This window comes from Hippocampus zosterae, chromosome 3, assembly GCF_025434085.1.
Source record: "Hippocampus zosterae strain Florida chromosome 3, ASM2543408v3, whole genome shotgun sequence".
In the NCBI taxonomy this organism is placed as follows: Eukaryota; Metazoa; Chordata; class Actinopteri; order Syngnathiformes; family Syngnathidae; genus Hippocampus; species Hippocampus zosterae.
Genome location: NC_067453.1, coordinates 20950228 through 20965546, shown reverse-complemented (window position 1 = coordinate 20965546; position 15319 = coordinate 20950228). Strand labels below are relative to the sequence as shown.

Sequence of the window (15319 nt, the reverse complement as noted above, 5' to 3'; positions counted from 1 at the left end):
ATGGCAAACAGGTTCTAGGTGAAGGGCCAGACAAAGCACGGCTCAAAGACCCCAATGATGAATACAATAAATGGATCTAGGTTTCCCTTGCCCGGACGCGGGTCACCGGGGCCCCCCTCTGGAGCCAAGCCTGGAGGTGGGGCTCGTTGGCAGGCGCCTGGTGGCCGGGCCTACACCCATGGGGCCCGGCCGGGCACAGCCCGAAGAGGCAACGTGGGTCCCCCTTCCCATGGGCTCACCACCCATGAGAGGGGCCAAAGGGGTCGGGTGCAATGTGAGCTGGGCGGCAGCCAAAGGCGGGGACCCTGGCGGTCCGATCCTCGGCTGCAGAAGCTAGCTCTTGGGACATGGAATGTCACCTCTCTGGCAGGGAAGGAGCCCGAGCTGGTGTGTGAGGCAGAGAATTTCCGACTGGATATAGTCGGACTTGCCTCCACACACAGCCTGGGTTCTGGTACCAGTTCTCTCGAGAGGGGTTGGACTCTCTTTCACTCTGGAGTTGCTCACGGTGAGAGGCGCAGAGCAGGTGTGGGCATGCTCGTTGCCCCCCGGCTCAGTGCCTGTAAATTGGGGTTCACACCGGTGGACGAGAGGGTTGCATCCCTTCGCCTGCGGGTGGGGGGACGGGTCCTGACTGTTGTTTGTGCATATGCACCAAACAGCAGCTCAGCATACCCACCCTTTTTGGAGTCCTTGGAGGGTGTGCTGGAGAGTACTCCTGCTGGGGACTCCCTTGTTCTGCTGGGGGACTTCAATGCTCACGTGGGCAATGACAGTGAGACCTGGAGGGGCGTGATTGGGAGGAACGGCCCCCCCGATCAGAACTCGAGTGGTGTTTTGTTATTGGACTTCTGTGCTCGTCACGGACTGTCCATAACGAACACCTTGTTCAAACATAAGGGTGTCCACATGTGCACTTGGCACCAGGACACCCTAGGCCGTAGTTCCATGATCGACCTTGTGGTCGTGTCATCGGATTTGCGGCCGCATGTTCTGGACACTCGGGTGAAGAGAGGGGCGGAGCTGTCAACTGATCACCACCTTGTGGTGAGGAGGCTCCGATGGTGGGGGAAGATGCCGGTCCGTCCTGGCAGACCCAAACGTATTGTGAGGGTCTGTTGGGAGCGTCTGGCAGAATCCCCTGTCAGAAGGAGTTTCAACCCCCACCTCCGACAGAGCTTTTCCCATGTTCCGGGGGAGACGGGGGACATTGAGTCCGAGTGGACCATGTTCCGTGCCTCTATTGTTGAGGCGGCCAATCTGAGTTGTGGCCGTAAGGTGGTTGGTGCCTGTCGTGGAGGCAACCCTCGTACTCGCTGGTGGACACCAGCAGTAAGGGATGCCGTCAAGCTGAAGAAGGAGTCCTATCGAGCCTTTATGGCCTGTGGGACCCCAGAGGCAGCTGACGGGTATCGACTGGCCAAGCGGAACGCAGCTTTGGTGGTCGCCGAGGCAAAAACCAGAGCATGGGAAGAGTTCGGTGAGGCCATGGAAGCCGACTTCCGGACGGCTTCGAGGAAATTCTGGTCCACCATCCGACGTCTCAGGAGGGGGAAGCAGTGCACCACTAACACTGTGTACAGTGGGGATGGGGCGCTGCTGACTTCAACTCGGGACGTTGTGAACCAGTGGGCAGAATACTTCGAAGACCTCCTCAACTCCACCAACACGCCTTCCTTGGAGGAAGCAGAGCCTGGGGACTCTGAGGTGGGCTCTCCTATCTCTGTGGTTGAAGTCACCGATGTGGTTAAAAAGCTCCTCGGTGGCAAGGCCCCAGGGGTGGATGAGATCCGCCCGGAGTTCCTCAAGGCTCTGGATGTTGTGGGGCTGTCCTGGTTGACACGCCTCTGCAACATTGCGTGGTCAACAGGGAGAGTGCCTCTGGATTGGCAGACCGGGGAGTTCTGTGGGGTGTGCTTCGTGGGTATGGAGTACCGAACCCCCTGTCTCGGAGTTGTTTGTTCCTTTGTTGTTTGTTCACAACCCCCCACCCCCATAGAATTTATTTTGTGATTTCCTCTCTTGATTTTCAGTTTGGTGCATTAGTGTTTGCTTTTCTGAGTGTCATTGAAGTCATCGTTCATTTACGTTTTCTTGGGTGGTCACTCTCGAGCAGAAGGCATGGAAACCGGGAAGGAGAAGGACGTGCCGGTCTAGTAGTCGCTTGAGTTGTGTATATACAGTACGTTTTAAAAAGAACCAACACGACAGCTCGTTTGTTTTCTGTCGTTTTGCTCCGCTGCAGAAACTGCCGTGTGAAGCGGCTTTGTACGTGTGAACGCTCCACACAATTTGCTGCGGTGCAAAATATATCGCAACAAAATATATCGTTGCAGCGCCGGAGCAAATGTGTGCCGTGTGAACGGCCCTTTAGTCAATCAGTTCCTACAACAGCAAATCGCAACCGGCCCCTTGCTAGGTTCTGATAACCTTCAATCTTGGCTCCAGCCTCCCTGTATGGAGTTTGCATGTTCTCCCCGGGCCTGTGTGGGTTTTCTCCAGGTACTCTGGTTTCCTCACACATTCCAAAAACATGCATGAAAGAATAATAGAACACTCTAAATTGTCCCTCGGTGTGAGTGTCAGTATGGATGGTTGTTCATCCATGCATGTCCTTTTAGAACAGCTTTTCACATGGCTACACTGTAAAAATGAACTTTTGGTTTGAAAAAAAAAAGATGTCTACATTAGAGATTGTGCAGGACAACTGCGTCTTTGTCAGTGGCTAAGTACCCACTCGTTGATGAGTACTTAAGAATGCAATGGACAGTAATTAGGGTGTGACACATATTTGGTTTCTGGGGGGGGGGGGGGGGACAAAGTGGAGACTCACTTCGTTGACGCAAAGTTTCACATCAAGGTGAGGGGCCTGAAATTAGCGTCTTGTAGCCCGTGAGTGTGAGACGCCTGTATTAAAATAAGAAACATTTCACATCTTTTTGGAAAGGCAGGTTGGAAATATAGGTTGTTATTTCAGTATTATTGGATGACTACATTGATAAACTACAACTTGAGCCCTTCTGACAGTTTCGTGGTATATTGGTTTCAATGGCAGCACTGTTAAATGCTGGATGCGGAAGGGAGCCGGTCACCTTGTTGAAGTGAAGTTGTAGTCTTGGAAGTAGGAAAAATGGACAAACATAAATATGGAACAGCTTTGACAATATCCCAAACTGTAATAACCGAAGCAGAGCATTGCATTCACAGTGTAGGTGTTTTATTTGTTTTAATTTCTTTGATTGATAAATTAATAACTAAAGTGTTTTGAAATGTTGTTACAATACTTTATGTAGTTTAGGGATTTGTGTGAATTTCTGATTATGTTATATGAAACGTTAAAGTGAGAAGACCATGAAAGGGTTAACCATGTTTAAGTAGAGTTTTCGCTCCGAAGTTGCTGCTCTGCCCATCCCCCCGCTCTCCCCCCTCGCATCAATTAAGAGCGGTTGGCTTCAAAGGCTGGAGGAGCGTTGTCTTCACGCGATACTTTTCGGCGCACTCAAGCCATTTATATTTCTATACCGGGACAACCAACACCATTTGGCTTTTTGACAACATGGAGAAAACACGGAGAAGACTGTTGTTACAATACTTTATGTAGTTTAAGAATTTGTGTGAATTTCTGATTATGTTATATGAAACGTTAAAGTGAGAAGACCATGAAAGGGTTAATCATGTTTAAGTAGAGTTTTCGCTCCGAAGTTGCTGCTCTGCCCATCCCCCCACTCTGCCCATCCCCCCACTCTCCCCCTCGCATCAATTAAGAAGCGGTTGGCTTCAAAGGCTGGAGGAGCGTTGTCTTCGCGCGATACTTTTCGGCGCACTCCAGCCATTTATATTTCTATACCGGGACAACCATCACCATTTGGCTTTTTAACGACATGGAGAAAACACGGAGAAGACTCGCCCCTAACCGGGAGCACCACCGTCAGAATGAGAATGCTCAGGTAAGTAATCATCCTTTCTTTGTCGAGAGACGGGTACCCGCGAATACGAGTGTCGTCGTAACAATCTGCGTACTGAGCACCGAAGGACTTGTTACTCGCGGCGTACTGTAAACTCTAGGCCGTCAATTGGTTTTAATTTAAAGCTGCTTTATGTAGTTTTTTTTCTACACGAAGAAACAAAGGCAAACTACGAACACAGCAATTTAGGAACAACGCACATGGCTTGCGCTCAGGCGGTTACGGCAAGGCCGCGTCGCGTTGAATTTATGTGGTTTGTATTTCGGCAAAAATGAGACAGAAATTGTTAGTTTCTGTACTCATACCGAATTGAAATAAGTAGACAAATGAACCAGTGCTCTGGCTCGCTGTATTATATTAAACGAGACATGTTTAGTCTAGCCAGAAACCATTTTTTCTCGAGAAAAATGTATTTTTTAAATTAAATACCGAATGAATGAGGCGGATTGCAGGCCAACGCGAGCTGCTTTACTGTGTTTTTAAATGCCAGTTGCTTAATTTCACAGATCATCCGAAGCGTGTATCCAACATGAGTTTTATCATCACAGGTTCAAATACTACTCTGTACCATTTTATTTATTACTATCGTATTTTGAGTTAATTTACATAATCATATTCATTTTACTCTTTTTTTCTGCCTGTCAACTAAAATGTCCATCGATTTTTGCCCAGTTTTTAATTTAATAAATTATATTATTTGTCTCTTTTCCATGAGACTAGAAAATGCATGCTGATTAACTCATACTTTGTTTTATTAATGGAGGTTTTAGTTCCATCTGGTCTACTTTCCATCCTGTGAAAATGTGTGACGACAAAACATTGTCGTATTTTCATGAATGCAAGTTGGAAGACAAGTGTTGAAAACATTGGCAAAGACAGATAAACTTTGTACAGAATTGCCGAGATCTAGCATAAAACTCTTTTTCACCATCTCAGTTGTCTACAAAATTAACAATTTTCCCTGTTTTTCCCTCTTCTGCCCTGATGTGTAGGCTCAAATGCGTAAAGCCCAACCATCAGGGCAACATACACCTCTTCTCAAAGAGAGGCCTGGTGCTGAGACTCATTCTCCACAAGGTCAACACCATCATCATCATCAGAGGAGTCTGTGTCATCCGCCCAAAGTGGAGATGACCACAAACCAGCATTCAGTGAAGGGAGGGGGTCCCGGTCGTCCAACAGCAGTGGATCAGAAAGGGACCACATTGATTTGCATGAAGCTAAGGCCCTCAAGGCAAAATGTAAATCAAAACAAAAAGGTATGAAATCGAAAGGAACAGAGAAGTTAAATGATGGCCAAAAAAGGAACTACCACCAATCTTCGTGGATGTGACACGTGCCTCAGAAAATACGCACAAGAGAGCAAGGCCAAAAACCCAGAACTGTTGAGGTCAACAAAATTAAGGAAGCATGTTGCTACCTTATGTCAGCTTCTCGACCTGAACAATCAGGAACTCGAGCAAGTTGCTCGTTTTATGGGACACGACATTAGAGTCCATTGTGAGTTTTATCGGCAGACCGATAAAACTTTCCAAGTGGCCAAGATTGCCAAACTACTGTTTGCGATGGAACGTGGGACAGAGTCGCTGAAGGGAAAGAGTCTGCAAACCCTGGACTCTGTTATCACTGGTATGTAAATTAATATATTTTTAAAGTCATCCCCTTCCATTTATTCTTTTCTCCCTCTGTCTTTGTTTCCACGACAGTGTGCATGTCTTTATCGGCATATTTTCTTTTACCGTCATATTTTAGTGTAAAATTATGTTTTCTGATTTCTGACTGTGAATATTTCAAAAGGAAGAGCACATGCAGCCACCTCAACCAAAGGTCTGAAAAGTGGCAAAAAGAGAAGACCAGATCCAGGGAGACGACAGGAAGCTCAAGATGGTATGTAATAAAAATAACATTAGTAGTCATAGCAGGAAGAGGGATGCCAATATATGCTCTAGAGTTCATGCTTGGAATTAATATAGAAACCTTGAATCATTTCAAATTAATCACATTCAAACGTTAGCCCTAATGTTGACCAAATGACCTACTTCTAAGTTACAACAATTTTTAGTTAGACACCAATTGATCCCAGTTGCCTCTGCCTCTGGCACCTTTAACCAGAACCTTTTTTTCAATGATAACAATAAGCAAACAAAAGCACGCACATATGTATGTCGAGTTATTTGGGGGGATGTTGCAGCAACTTGACAGGCAGCTGCCTCTCACTATCCTCACACGTGTGCTGTTCTGACACACATCTGTCTTGTGGATTAAAAGTAACGAACAATGATCAAAGACAGAACTTTTAATCAAACAGGGAGTTAGTGATAACATGCGATCGATACCGTTCTAATACCGTTAAACTACTACTGATTAAAGCTGGTTAGCCTGTCGACCTCACAGTGCAAAGGTGCAGGGTTCAATTCCGGTCCTAGTCTTCCTATGTGGCGTTTGCTTATTTTTCCCACCACATACCTGCGTGGGCTTACTCCAAGTACTTCGGTTTCCTCCCACATTCCCATAACATGCATGGCTGATTGAACACTCTAAATTGTCCCCAGGTGTGAGTTTGAGATGGTTGTCTCTGTGTGCCCTGCAATTGGCTGGCAACTTGTTCAGGGTGTCCCCCGCTGACCTCCCAAAGACAGCTGGGATAGGCTCCAGCATGCCCTGCGACTCTTGTGAAGATAAAGCGGATTGGAAAATGGATGGATGTTTAGTAATTCCTTCACCTTGAAGGCTCTCATTTTCTCTGTGTCCAGACCATTTGCATAAATGAGAAAACCCTTTCATTCTCGGAGCAAGAGTGAATGTCTTCCATCCATATTTACATGGTGTAAATGTCATCTTTCACAGAATGAGAAGTGCCACATTCAGCTGTAGCAACGAGATCTGATGATGAAGATGATGGAGGCGGTAACAGTACCAACTTGGACACTGAAAACACAGGTAATGCTTTCAGTTTGACTTGGACCATCTGTCACTGCACCATTGCTATGTTTCTGAGATGTAAGGAATTTCATTTGAGTACATCATCTTGCTCCAAGGCACCTACAAAAGGCCACCGAAGATGCAGTCAATTAAAGAAAGAAATTATGCTGATGACGCTGATGACGACATGAGTGATGTTTCTGGCAGTGAATATGGCGGTAATGTTTTTTTGTCCGACTTGAATCCTCTTTTGCTGTATTATTGGCATATTTCTGAGATGCATGTGGAAAGAACTTTGATTCTATCAAAACATTATTTTATAGATGGAGGGGTGTGCCATAAGACAGTTAAGAAGACTGTCAAGAAAAAAAAGACAATGTTGGGAAGACATGGATTGGGTGAGTCTCTAACATTGGCACAAGTTACATGTTACAGACCTGGCATTAGTACGATTTTTTTTCTTACTCTAAGTCAGGGGTGTCAAACTCATTTCACTCTGTCAAACTCAGGCCACATTGGCCTCGGTAGATGTTAAGTGGGCCGAGCCATTAAAATTATACCGTACTCTGCTATAAAGAAGCACAAGAACATTCGGAAATGTAGAAATTTAATGAACATATCTTTTTACAAAACATTTCATGAAGCACCTTAGATTTCCTTAGACAAATGTACGATTGACTTTTATCATTCACATATATGCATCGCAACTGATTGTACAAGGGCACTAAACAAGTAATTGGTGTTGAAAAATACAGTGATGCGCTTTTAGATTAAAGGAGATTTGTGAAGAAAGGAATTTTTAAGCCTTGTGCATATAAATTATAAATTTAATCCCTGCCTATACCTTACAAACTAAAGAGAGTGCCATTAAATGTGTAAAGAATAATGAATTAAAATGTCCTTGATAGCATCTGCTGTTTTGGGTCCGTCCGTCTCAGTGACAGACTTAGACTGCTGTTGTCTTCTTCTCAAAACAATGTGTCTTTCTACTCTGATCAAAACGGTGTGTCCCCTAGCGGATACTCCATGAATTGCATGTTATTCAAAATTTTCGTTCCATGTCTTTTCTGCATTTTTTTCACTTTTAAATGATCCTGCGGGCCTGATCAAACCTGCTTGTCGGACGGTAACGGCCCGCCGGCCGTATGTTTGACACCCCCGCTCCAAGTCCTGATTGTTTTTTGTACATTCCAATATATCAGGAATTACAAATGTGTATCATCAAAGCATATTCACCCAAAGTATATTATTATTATTATTTACAGTCTATGACGCATCTTTCACACATGGCCAAGAACAACCATCAACATCAGGGAGCGCCACCAAACGAAAGAGGATTGCAACACTTACACATGACGACGATGATGTTGAAGACAGCGGTGAGTCAGTGCATCGTCAACACAACTCAAAGTTTCATTACCATTATACTAACATGCCAACTTTCTTAGATGAAGAGGACAAAAAGACTGGACACAGATCTCTTGGGAAGAAGAAGACAGCAGTTCGAAAAGAACATAGTGAAGTTGGTAAGATGAATTTCTGTTGGATAGATCCGTATAACAATTTAAGAAACTCAAACAGCACAAGTCACTGTGACTTGCAGATGTAAAGACGAGTCGTTGAAGTGGTCTACTCAGTTGTAAAATTGTCTTCAATTTCTATTGTATAGCAATTTCTCTTACAGGGTTATGATATAATTTGGTTACAGTAACACACTGATTGTAATTGAATCCAATTAAAAAAAAATCTGACCAAAGAGATACAGTCGAACCTCTCAACAACGAAATCATGTTTGCAGCCAGAAATATTCACATTCACACCATCACTGAGCAGGAACTGATCCCACACAAGTCATGCGAGTATACCACTACACCACAGGTGTCAAAGTCAAGGCCCAGGGGCCGGATTTGGCCTGCCACATCATTTTATGTGGCCTGCAAAAGCAAATAAAGCATGTCGAATTCCATGAGGCTTGCTAAAGTCTGAACCAAAATCTCAAAATGTCATATGAAGTCCACAAGAACAATCGTTTTACTTCTGATTTTAAAAGTAGTTATCCATCAATATGTTATGAGTTGTGTATGTAATGTGGAGGTGATTAAATATGTATATGGTCTCCCAAAATTCATAATGGCCCTCCAAGGGAAACCATAACTACAATGTGGCCCGTGCCAAAAATGAGTTGGTCACTCCTGCAATACACCATCAGCAACCAGAAGTTACATATTTGGTATCTGACATTGGAATGGATTGTAAAATAATGCATTTCACTGCAAACAAGGAAAACTGGTAATGCATACCGTATTAGATAATATTCACCACATATGTTGCTCTGAAATCGGCACAGTGGTTCAGGCTTTGATTGTAGCTTCGAAACATGAATGTCAACAGTGCCGCTGGATTACCATTTATCGCGGCCTCTGTGTGTCATGGATTTTTTCAAACATATTCATTAAAAAAAAAGTGAAAATGCTGCAAAAGGTCCTCAAGAGGCAGTAAAAATAATCAAAACAACAGCGAGTCACATAGAGCAACATATACAGGACTGTGTTTACTGTATTTCGTTATTTATACACTAACCTAACCTAACTTATACATGTTTAAATATATTAGTATATAGCATTAAGTACTGTTAATTACTACAAACATGCATGTATACCAGTACATTTGGCCTTATAAATATTTATACTCATACACATGTTCATATACCTATATGGAGGGTGGGGGGGTTTTGCTACTTAGCGGATCACTGTACTTGCAAAGACTGTTTTTTTCTGTATGTTCTTCACAATAGAAGGCTTCAGAAATAGAAAACAAAAGCTTGGGGCATGCTGGAGCCTATCCTAGCCGTCATTGGGCTGTAGTCAGAGTACACCCTTTAGTGGTTGCCACCCAATTGGGGGGCCCACATAGATAAACAAGACATTAAAGGCGGAGACTAGGCAAAAAAACCCACATTAATTTTAAGGATATTGAAAAATATTAAATAATGTAAAGAGCATAACACTCATGAATCATGCCTTGAGGGAAATTGCTGCTGAGGTGTTTTTAAGTCAACAAAGTTGCTTTAAACTAGATGCCTAAAACATGTTTTGAATCAATGCATTTTTGATAGTTTTTATTCTGGTCCTGTTATCAGTCAAGGCAGCGTTCAGATTTTAATACAACTTCAAGAATGTCTGTTTATATTCAACTAAACCACTAATAACCCTCTTTTTTTTCCCTCCAGAATTGGAAACTAAAAAAAGGAAGAAACCCGGACTCCAAAGGAAAGAGCAGCAATTGATCGACACCTTTCAAAATTTGTTGCATTAAAGAAAGTTCCAAGGAAAGATGACTGCGTTAAGTGTCGTAGTCAAGCATCGCCAGACCTTGAAGACCGCACATGGAGAGATATTCCACAATGAAATTATTAAAAGATATGTAATTGGGAAAAAAGATTGAAGATGAAAGATGAGAGAGGGAGAGACATAGGGGGGGAGATAGATGAAGGGAGAGAGGGAATGGGATGAGAGAGAGGGGAGAAAAGGAATAGAGTTTGAAAGCACAGTTATTTGGTAGGGTATATGTGGGTTCATGTGTCAGGTTGTGGCGCAGCAAGTTTTTTTAGTGTGCGTTTTGAAGGTTGAAGTTTTTCAGGTGTTCTTGTAAGTTTTGAATAAGAGTACTTTTGTTTGTCAAAAATAAATCATAAAGTCAAGTCAGCTTTTATTGTCAAATATGCTCTCTGTGTAATGTACAGCACAGATTAAAATACTTTCCTCTCTCAGCCACAGTGCAAACATGTGGCGTATTGAACACACAAATATCAGAACTAAATAAAACTAAATAAATGACAGTACCCTGTTAATGGTGATAAACTGTTTAAAAATAATATATCTGATTATAAATTTACATCATTAAATGTTTAGTAAGGTGAACGGCACCTAATCTACTTCAAAATCATTAAGAACGCATGGCCAGTGCCCGGTCCTCACTTATCTAGTTAAAAACTTTTTCTTAACCTTTGGTGTTTTATTTAATCTAAAGGAATGTATTGCCTAAGGGCGCCCTCCTGTGTCTAGAAATGTGTCTTTTTCATTTCTTTTTCAAGCAGAAAGGGTGGTCCTCGCTTTGTAGGCCTTTTTACTCGGTCCTCACTGTGCAGCAAGTGCAGGAATGTGTGTGTGTGTGTGTGTGTGTGTGTGTGTGTGTGTGTGTGTGTGTGTGTGTGTGTGTGTGTGTGTGTGCGCGCGCCGGTAAGGGTAGACCCCGTAAGGTTAGTTGATCAAAAAGTAGATCTTCGATCCAAAAAGTTTGGGCACCCCTGATGTACAGTATATAATTTTTTTTCAGTGCCATTTTCAAATTTCAAATTGAAAACCATCTGGCACAAATCATGACGCTAAAAAGACAAGCCATTATTGTGCAGTAGAAAAGGACCATTAGTTACCCTATACCTGAAAGGTCCTTTTCCGGTAGGGGATATTACTTCTCTGGACCTTTCCAAAAATAAAACTTAGCCCAAACACAAGCTTCATTGGTGTGTGTGTGTGTGGGGGGGGGGGGGGGGGGGGGGGAAATAGTCGTAAAACTATTTGGTGTTAATTGCATTTCTGCATTTGAAAACTTTGCAAACGTAATTAGCCTTTCCGAAGTCAATGGATTTGTGCACGGTAGAGCATAGCCTCCATCAGGCAATTAGCATAAGAAAGGATTTGAAAGTTCTCCACTCGAAAGCTGGAGGGGAGAAGGCTTCTCCCTGAAACGGCAAGGTGACATTTTCTTTCTAACTGTTGGCTGTTAATTGATGCTCCGCTGATTAAAGCACATTTTATGGAGAAGACCGCGGGGGCTACGTTTGCAGGCATGGATTGCAGCAGAGTTACGAGGCCGCATCTTCCTTTGGGTTGCATCAGAGAGCCACGTTCTTGCGGCAAAGCAAACTGCAAGACAAAAAAAAAAGTTGGCGAGGACAAAAGCTGCGGCAGACTCGAGGCCCGTTTGGGAGTCCGAATAATCATTTGAATGGCAGTTTAAGAACTCATATTTGAACTGCGGCGCTAACGAAATGAGCGCGTGTGCTGTACTACACAGGCGACATGTGAATTATGGCATTAAATCTTTTGTGAACAATCTATATCATTAATCACGACACGGTATTTGTTTGAGCAAAGCAGACTCATAATTCAAACGCGCCTGCTGATTTATTTATGGGAGTGTGCAATTGATAAAGTGCCAGGAAGGAGCAATCTTTTAAAGCACCTCACACACACACAGAAAAAAAACCCTCTTTGTCAGAATAACCAACACAATCTGCATAATTTGCATTACTTACTTAGAAGTGTGCATCCCGGCCTTAAAGTAAAGATGTTTGTTTTATCCTGTTTGTGCCTATTAGCAACACATTAATTAATCCGCCATCCAAATCCTCATTAAGCCACCAGCTATATCTGAAGACCGTGTTCTTCTTGTTTCCCAGAATACAAAAGGAAGAACGGCGGAAGCGCTGTTGTTTCCACAACATCATCGTGCCACAACACCCACTCACACACACACACGGACTTTTTCTTTTTTTTTTTTCATTTGAATGCATTCAAAAGCCATTCAAGTTTGATTTCAACTTTAGTCTAATTTATTGATCTGCCACTAGGGGGCGAGGAGTTCCTCCCAGGGCTCACCATGGCAGCAATAATATGCAGCCATAAAGTACTGATGAGGTGGCTCAGTGAATATTTATGAAGGGTCCTGCATTGGATTCGCTCTCAGCCGTCTTCATTCCAAACGCTCTCAGTGGGCTTTATAGCCCATGTATAACGACACATCCCAGAGCACCAATCATATAATTACTGACGTCTCCAACTTGAGTGTTCAATTCAACGCCGTTTCCCTCCGCCTTTTTTCCGATCCTCGATCCATCAATGGTGTGAAAGAGCCCGGCTCCTCCATTTAATATTGTTTGTTTTGTTGTTTGTCAACACAACAGAAGGAGATGTGCTTTTCTAAAGCTCGGTGTTAAAGAGGAACCAAACCCCCCACCCCTTCCCGAGAAGAATACACACAGCGTTGCCATGGAGCCAATTGATGTGCAAATGTTTTCATTTAAATATTTTTAAGAGGATCAACTCAGATTACGCCAAAGTTTGACAGAGATAATTCGATGGCTTGTGTAGCAGCTTTGTTTGGGGAGACCATCATTCAAGGCACGTCGGACCACCTTCACAAGCCACATAGACTTTTTAATGAAGTTTACTTTGAGAAATAGGCCGCGGCTTGCGCTTCGCCGCCATAAGGAAGGAGATCATCTTATTGGCGAGGGCCGGTTTCATAACGTAAGTCCCGCGAGGCTCGCTGAACACGCGTTGGCGGTTTCTTGCGAGAAGAAAAAGTTTGAGTTAACACGCTCGCTAATTCCATTAAAAAAAAGGGGGTTTAAATAAAAAAAGTGCCAACAAGCCCCGATGGTGGCATCCAGCGGATATATTTGCTCTTTTTCCTGCATTATAGATAAATGCACCATGGAGACCCCCCAGTATTCGGGACAAGTGAGAGGGGCTTAAATATTTATGCCTAAGCCTCTGGAGCCCCACTATTAGTCGTAAAATGTTTTACTTTCTGGGCCTGTCACTCTGCTCGGGCTGCCATTAAGAGCGACGCTGGCAGGGACCTCCGGGTCAAACATTTGAGGCGACAAAAGAGCCGAGTGAAATCGCTCCGTGAGACCCAAATTAGTTCTGTGTCATTGGTGGACAATATTTTCTCCCCACAGCATTCCTCTGTCTGTTAACGCCGTGACCCCCGTCCCGTGCATATGGAAAGATTGTTTGTCTACAACACTGGGCTATGGAGATGAGGAGAAGTTCACGGACAATGTTCCCGGCGCTGTTGGACCCCCCGCTGGGGGCGAAGCTCCCCTCCCTCCGTTTTGTTGGGCTTTGTGGAAAAAGTTGATCAAAACAGCTTGTAAATGGAGATGTGCGGTTGAAAATGAACAAGTTGGGGTGGAGCAGTGAAGCGGCAAATCCAAATATACAAGACCTCAAAGAAAAGCGGCAATGGCAAAGGGAGAAGAGACCCTGCGTCACTTGCGCGAAAAAGGAGACGAGCAAAACAGCATTTCACCAAAGATCGAGTCGTCCAAACCGTTGCCAGAAATGAGGTTAACATTTCAGTCTGCTGGTTATAATCCCATTTAGTTTGTTCGCAGGCTTACACAAAATCGGCAACAACTTTGCAAAAACATTTTTGGAAGCATTTCAGAACAGTTGCAAAATGTATGCTCGGACCTGCAAAAAGAACCAAAGCCAAAGAAACACTTTACGTTAACTGCTTACTGTTTTCAAATTGTATCCAAAGGTGTCGCTCAAATACCGAATATGAATGAAAACGAGTGTGAATAAAAAGAATGTGAGTCAAGCAAAACAGCAGCGCAGTCAATGATAAAAGTGATGACTGTGTTACTTGCAAAACTTCTTCATATGTCTGTGTTGTCATGCTCACAAAGGAAAAAAAAAACAAACCATGATGATGCTTTCACGTGTCAGGTCAACTAATGTCCAAAAATTGAAGCGCAAGGTCACGGGAGGCCAACCCGCGGCTCGCGAGCCGCATGCGACTCTCTGGCTGGTTCAGTGCGGCTTTCAAACGACAATTGTCGAAAATGCCTCGGCGATGGCGGCGCCATTCAAACAACGGTGCTTAATACACAGAACGTACTACGTCAGCCTATCATCAAACCCGTTACTTGATTGACATAGAGGGCAACCAATCAGATGACTGAATCACCACTCATGCGCAGACAACAGCGCTAAGTGCTAAGCTAGTCAGCGACCATGAATGAATCCATTCAAATTTTGCCCGAAGAATGTTTTTTTTCTAATAAGATCTGGCCGTTTCATTATTCATGGATATTGATCCAATGACATGCTCTTCCAGGAAGCCATATGTAAAAGAGGGCCGTAGTAAGTCACTCAGCCGGACACATCAACAAACACTTTGCAGAGGAAAAAAAACAACAAAAAACACACAACATCAAGCCCAAATGCCTCTACAGTGCTGCGTTTCACCATGACATATTCGTGCAGGCGCTACGGCGTAACCCAAAATTCAACAGTTGAAGCCTCACATTCAGAGAGCTAAAGAGTTACATTGCAAACACCATCAGAAAGACTCGGAAAGAAATGGCCAGGCAGGGGGAGATTTGAAATCCCCTCTCAACCCTGAGTGGGTGGTCCTCTTTTTTTTTTTTTTAACTGGGGGTAACCGTGCAGTCGCCAAGCATTCGCACGGAGGTTTTGGAGGAGGAGCGACTCTCCAGAACGCAACATTCAGCATCCCGGGGCCATACATCCACACAGAATGAGATTCATGCTACACTGACTTTATTTAAGCCAGCAGTCCTGGCAGTGGCAGCGCTAAATGACAAGCCAGTCCTGGGCTCGCCTTTCTCTGGA

At 43.9% G+C, this 15319-nt stretch overlaps 1 long non-coding RNA gene across 1 annotated transcript; it reads left to right on the top strand.

The window, feature by feature from the left end:
* The first annotated feature begins 5168 nt into the window (after positions 1-5168).
* Positions 5169-10320, top strand: LOC127597919 (uncharacterized). Its single transcript, XR_007961805.1, has 8 exons — positions 5169-5594; positions 5763-5852; positions 6813-6905; positions 7004-7105; positions 7211-7285; positions 8153-8266; positions 8336-8413; positions 10117-10320. It is a non-coding gene; the product is annotated as an uncharacterized LOC127597919 (long non-coding RNA).
* The last annotated feature ends 4999 nt before the right edge of the window (positions 10321-15319 follow it).